Consider the following 6,655-nt stretch of genomic DNA (forward strand, 5'->3'; position numbering starts at 1 on the left):
CCCAGTGTGTAGTTATCTGCCAGACTGGTAGTGGTGCAGCCTGGGGCAAAGCCGGAGGGAGCAAATGGAGCAGCCGCTGGTCTCGGGAGGGCTCCGTGTCAGAAGTGTATCTTGGATTTAATGACACATGTGCCTCTTTTCAGCCTCTTATAGAGGTCAGCACATGGCAGAGAACTTTCCTTTGTCGCCTTCCCAGGCAGAGCAGCAAACAAACTTTTGTTTCCAAGTTGAAGATGAAATCAGCTGCTCCCTCTGGGCTGTGTAACAAACCTCCGGAGCTGGTTGCCCCTTGTGAATGGTGTAAATTAGACGCTCTTCCTGCTTGCACTCAGTGGAGTAGCTTGTGCTTGATCCAGGCGTTTCGTTTGAGCCATGTGCTATGAGATGCTGATAGTACTCGTGTCGGGCTCCTGCTGCCCTGTGTTGCTTTTTGTGGGAGCTGTTGCGTGGAAGACTTGCTGTCCCAGGGAGTGCAGGAGTCTCCTTTGGATTCCTACTTTCCATCCTCCTTGGCTTTCAGAAATTGTTTTTTAGAAATAAATATAATTTCTGATTTCTTTGGAGCAGGTTTTCTAATGAGCATGAGCCCAAACAAAGCCCTTCGGCTCACGTGGCTCTTTTTGGAGAGTTAAGGTCTGCTGCCCTGTCCTATGGATCCCTTAAAGGTTTCATTTCAAAATCCGTTTTGAATACTGAGTTAATGTTGGGTTGTGGCAGGGTAAGTTGTCTTTGTTCCCATCTACTGCTAACATTCACGGCAGACTGGTGCATGCAGTCCAGTCCTATACACTTCCTACTCCCTCCTCTACAGAATTAAAATTAAATAAAAATGTTATCTTCGCTGTTTAGACCAGGAAGGATGATTGGGTCACCCAGACTGCAGGGGGAGGTGGCCAAGGGCAAGGACCTGCTCCAGGAGGGTTCATGCAGCCTCGCCGTGGTTAGTGGCTTCCTGAGCATCACGCTGGAAGCTCAGTGAGGTTCTCTGCCTTGGTCCTTACCCATTTGTTCTGTAACAGAAAGGGCTTGTTTTACCGGGGTTCTACCTGCTCTGAGGCAGCTGCAGTTTTCTGGGTGCTGGGAGTCCCTCAGCCTGTTGCTCGCGGGGAGGCGGGAGGTGACTCGGTGAGGGTGTTTGTCCCCGACCCGGTGAGGTCCCTCCGCAGCCGTGTGCGTGCTGGGCTGCGCCGGGGGGACGTGGCCGAGAGGTCTCTGTGCCCGCGTGGCCACGCTCCAGCCGTGCCCTCTGCCTGGGCGCGAGGGCTCCCTCCTGAGCTGAACAGCCGAGCGGAAGGCTGCTCGTCCCGGGATCCATCTCGGATCTAGGGAGGCTCGTTTTGATCCAGGTGTGTCATCAGCCTGGGTACGTACCCTGATGTGTGCGAAAGGGTAACTTAAACCTCGCAGGCAAGGAGAATATCACCAGCTCTGGCCGTCCCAGCTTTCTCACAGGGGCAGGGCAGGAGGTTCTCCCCATCGCTCAGTGGAGCTGGAATGGGCCTATCTGGCATTTTTTTTTTTTAACCATTTTTTTTTAATATTTAGCCCTTGAACTGCTTGAGCTAGTTTCTGTAACAGGCACCAGCTGAGGCCCGTGAGTGACTCTCCCTCAGAAGGGTGTTTTTCCCCTCCTACGACCGCTTGAACACTTCTGTGTAGCCATTCTCTTGGTGATGGAGTCCTTGGTCATAGTGAGTTTGATTTTTCTGTTCTGTGAATGGGGGTGCCACTGTAAGTCAGGATTAGCTAAACATAACATTAAAAATAAAGCACGGCTATTAATTTAATGGGTTCCTCGTTACAACCATCATAAAACAAGTAAACAGGAACTCTGCCAGTGCTGCCGCGCATTCCCCCTCCGAGCGTCTGAACTAAGGGAGAGATTTGAATTTTTGCCATTTGATGAAGCCGTGTGCGAGCGTGGCTTTTTAAAAATTAATTCTTTATTTCTCCTGCAGTAGCCTCTCGACTGCTGAAGAAGTCTGGCTGGTGACTGCAGCAAAGCTTCGTGGCTCTTAATGCGCCGGAGGGGAAATGCCAGTTCAGGGTTTAGCTTCAATCACATTGGCCAAAATAAAAGCTTACAAAGGGCAGAGAAATCCCTGTTTATGGGCCGCTTCAATGAAGGAGCCTTCATAGTCCCTTTAATCCTTAAGTTTACTTATTTTCCTTTTGCAAGCCCTTGTGTTGGGACTTTTTCCCCTCTGCGCCTTCCCTTGAGCTGACAGCGGCTTCCTTGGGCTGCAGGTCATCGGATTCGTGGCTCAGCGCCGTGCCTCTGTGGTGACCACGCAGGCTGAGCCTGGCAGCCACGTGCCTCGCGGGAGGCCAAAGCCGAGCTTTGCCGTGAGCTCTGCGCCTGCGCCGTGGGAGGGCAGACAGGGTTGTCCGGGGTGTCAGCTGGGAAGAGCAGTTATCTGCGTGTGAGGCTGGTTCCAACCTTAAATCAGGTGCTTGTGCGGTGCTGGGGGATCTTTAAGTGAAAGAGGTTACAAAACGAGAAAGTGCTCATCCATTTATTTCGAGACTACATTCTAATTATTTTATATAGTGCCTTCGGGTACCCTGAAGTATACATTCCCGGGCTGGAGGGTGGTTTAGAAAATGGAATATCCACATTAAATATATTTAATACATTTAATATATTCACGGCTGCTTTCCCTAATGCAACCCAGCCGCCAGCCCTCGGTGCCAGCTGCTGGTTCCGCCCTGGTTGGCCTGACCTCTGCGTGGCCAGGAAAAACGAACTGTGCTGTCCGAAGGAAAGGGTTGCAGTTTAGTCTGGGGCCAAACAGAGAAGAGAAATGATGCTTTAGAGTCTAAGCTGATAATCTTCTTGGGAGCACCCTCAGACAGCAGGGTCTGGTGCTTCAGCTCCTCACAGGACAAAGCAGATGTCCTCTTTGGAGGCTGCGGGTGGTCCCGCATTGCCTGTTGCTGATACAAAACTGAAGTAGCTTTATTTGAGGCTGTTTTCAGCCGACGGATGGGCTTAGATCCGTATAGGCTATGGGAATCGGGTGTCAAGGTGACAGTGTGCAAGTGTGGCGTCAGGAGAAAGAGGTCCATTTGCTGCTGCTTTGTGGCTGATGGCAAATGTTTCAAGGAGTGGTGGTCTGATGGATTAAAAAAAAAATAAAAATCTCTGTTCAACAGTGGAAGGAGTTGCACAGAAAAATGAGACCCGTCTGCATTCTGTAATTTTAAGGCAATTTATATCATCCTTCTGACTGGAACTTGGTCACTGCCAACCAAGTGCTTAACCTTGTGGGTTTGCTTGGGAGGTCCACGCTCGGCTCTCTAGGAAAATCAAGCTCACCCATTCACAGGGAGGTTTTAGTAAGTTGGACTCAAGAGAGTTGTGCTCTAGATTGCTTTCTAGTCCCTGCTGGGACTGGAAGCCGATGCTCTAACACACCTTGCAGCACTCCTGGGTGAGTGGATGACAATACAGTCACAGCTGGTCTCGGGAGAGCTGAATTCTGTCATTCTCAACTTAAAAGAAAATTAAGATTTTAATGAGGAGTACAGGTGAAAAGTTCTGAAACTCGGAAGCCCTGGGCATCCACTGAGAACGTGGGCGGTGGAGCAAACGCTCTGAAACGTGGCTCAGCCCAGGGGCCCACGGGGCCGCCCGGGGAGAGCTCCCGGCTCTCCTCGCCTCGCCAGGGGGTTATCCCCGTCCAGCCTTAGAATTTAGGTTCCATAATTTCCAAACCAGCCTGGAGTGTTTCCTCTTGTTGCTTCACGGGCCCACGCAGCCTCCCAGAAACCCTTTCCAGGTTTTCAAGTCCTACCCAAGCGCCTTTCACCGTGCCCGGCCCAGCGCCCACTAGCTCAGCCTGCGCCCTGGGGAGCTCCTGGTGCCGGCGGGGCAGCGCCTGTGGGGAAGGAGCGGTTGGAAAGGTGCCGGTCACTGTTAGCTTGGAGAAAACTAATCGCCTCGGTTCTGGTTTCCTACGGGTCCCTCAAGTCCTGAAAATGTGGATTAGTGAGTAATGGCAGGTGAGTGTCGGAGCCATGCGGGGAATTCACGGGCTTCTCCGTGCCGGTGGCCTTGCGTGCTGTCAGCGAGTAGCGTAGGCTCTTAGTCTGAACTTCTGAACTGCAAATTCATCGGGGATTTTGTAGCCCCTTACTGCTAACGGAGATATTCCTTACCCCAGGAGCGAGATGTGGATTTCTGGAGGAGGCGCAGGCAGCTTCTGCCCTTCCTGAAGTGCCTGGCAGGGCTCTGACAACGGGACTTCTGTGCAAACTGAAAAGCAAACTGGTTCTGCTGCCTCGTTTTTTTTCCTCCCTGACAAGTAATTGAGTGGTAACGCTTTGTTAATGCCGATAACTTCCTACTTTGAGCTGCTGGTATACAGTTTGATATTTATATTTATTTATTTGTACCATCCAGACTTTGTTTTGTCTGGATTAATCCTCAAGCTAATCTGATGCTGAGCTATTATTGTGACAATTGAGTATACAATTTGACATTCATGCTGTACCTTGTGTAGCTAATTTATGTAACTCAATTTATAAATTACATAAATTGGTTACATAATTTACCACATACCTTGTACACTTCACAGTAATATTCCCAGCTTGCAATTTAAACAATCCTTATACCGAGAATAATTTACACTGAAGACTCTTGAATAATTTTGCAATCTATTCCTGGACAGATAAGGAGCTGTGTTTGTTAAATAAACGCTTGGTGTTGGTTTTAGCTTATTAATCACCCCGTCCTGATTCCCGGGCGACCTGTTGCCCGTGTCTGTGTCCGCCTGGGCGATGCGGGGGCCAGACCCCTGCAGGGGTCCAGGTCTTCAGCTTGTGCCTTTCAGAGCCTCCTGCCTGGGGATGAGGAATTTCCACCCCTGTCACCGGGTGGAAACGGGGCTTCAGCGCAGCGGATCCCGCCTGGAAATCCAGCTCTGCCGGTGGCCTTGTCCAGGAGCGCGGACCCCGGCGTCTCCATCGCCCCCCCAGCACCTGGGGGTGATCACGGTGAGGGGCGTTGGGGGAGAGGCTGTGGGTGTCTCTGGGAGAGTGGGTGGTGTGGGGGTAGAGACCATCCCCGTGGGTGCTGACCCAAGGACGTTACGTGTGTGTGTCCGTGTGTCCTCGGCAGGTCTGTGCTTCTCCCCGCCGGGGGTTAGAGGGGACAGGTCCAGCTCCTGGCCTCGTGGCTCCAAGGTGTCGAAAGGCAGAGAGGGGCACAGGGACACCCCCCCCTCAATGCTGCGGGTTCGACAGCGCCTGCAGGCACCACCTCGGTGCTTTCCTCCGGGGAGCTGCTCCCTGCTGGCAGCCCCGGCGCTGAGCCCCAGAGGAGGAGGATGATGCTGCTCGTCGCCCCTTGTCCTGGTGGCCCGTGGGGCGTTGATTGGCCCATTTCCATCGCTCCTGGTCACCGGTGTTGTGTGAGTTGCCATAAATGCCATTGTGGGCTCTCAGGTGTGAGCCTGGGTGCCCGGCAGCGCCCGTGGCCCGGAGGAAGCAGGGTGCTGCTCCTTGCAGCTGGGCACGGTGTTGACCTGCTGCGAAAGTTGCCAGAGCTGCTGCTCTCCGGGTCTGGCTTGGTCCCCTTCCCCTCCTTCGGAGTCCACGCTGTGGCCAAACAGCTCCCACGCGGGCAGAAGCACCAGGACAAGGACCGTGAGGGCAGCAAGGACCCGGCAGGCAGGTGCTCACCTTGGCCCTGGCGTCGCCTCTCCTTGTCCTGTCGCTCCCCCGCCTTCCCCAGGAGGGGACAGTGGTGACAAAGACCATTCATTTGGCATCCAGCTGCTCCCAAACCCCATCCTACCCCCAAGCTGTCGCCCTGTGACTGATGATTCAGCGCCACAGATACCAAACCTGCAAACAAGACACTGGGGACGTGGGTATGAGGTTGTCAGCCCTGCTGGCCACCATGGCCACCAGCCACCTCCCACCCATGCCCAACGCTCTCCCCTTCCCCGTGGTGCTACCAGCCTCCAGCCCGCCGGCACCTGGGGGGCCACGGCTCTCCCCATCCCTGCCTTTCCCCCTCCGCACCCACACGAGTTGTTCCGGGCGCACGGTCCGGGCACCCCAAACCCGCGGGGGCAGCCCCTGACCCGCTTGGCTCCCCTAATTATCTCCTGCAAGGCAAAACAACTGGGAGTCTTTGCTCTCTTCTCCCTCCCTTCCCCCTTCCTCTTCATTGTTCTTGGCAAAAAAAGGTTAATTAAACTCAGAAAATATCCCTTTTCTCCCCCCTCCTAAGCATGAGACTGTTAATTTTCTCTTTATATTTGTATTTAATTAATTCCTGCAAAGGCTCTGACTATATTTTTTTGGTATAATTTCTTCCTTTGTCTCTCTCTCTCTCATTGTTAATCCTTGCATATTCAGTTTTTTCCCCTCCCTTTTCCCCTAGATTTGAAATTCTATTACCATTTCAGAAGGCAGCCGTTTGAAGAGAAAATTGAATACCCGTCCAGTCTTGATAAGAAGGGACATTTGGTACTAACGGTAATTTGTGAAGCAGATTTCCCCCCCCCTACGCCGTGGCCGGTCCCCCCTCCCGTGCTCCCCGTGTTCGTGGGGGAGGCTGTGCGGGGGACACGGGGGGTGTCACATCCTCACCCCCGGCTTTTGCGGCCCCTGCGGCCCAGGGTCGCTGCCTCGGTGCCACGGG

The sequence above is a fragment of the Athene cunicularia genome (genome assembly GCF_003259725.1).
Source record: "Athene cunicularia isolate RWA chromosome 12 unlocalized genomic scaffold, athCun1 chr12_part1, whole genome shotgun sequence".
In the NCBI taxonomy this organism is placed as follows: Eukaryota; Metazoa; Chordata; class Aves; order Strigiformes; family Strigidae; genus Athene; species Athene cunicularia.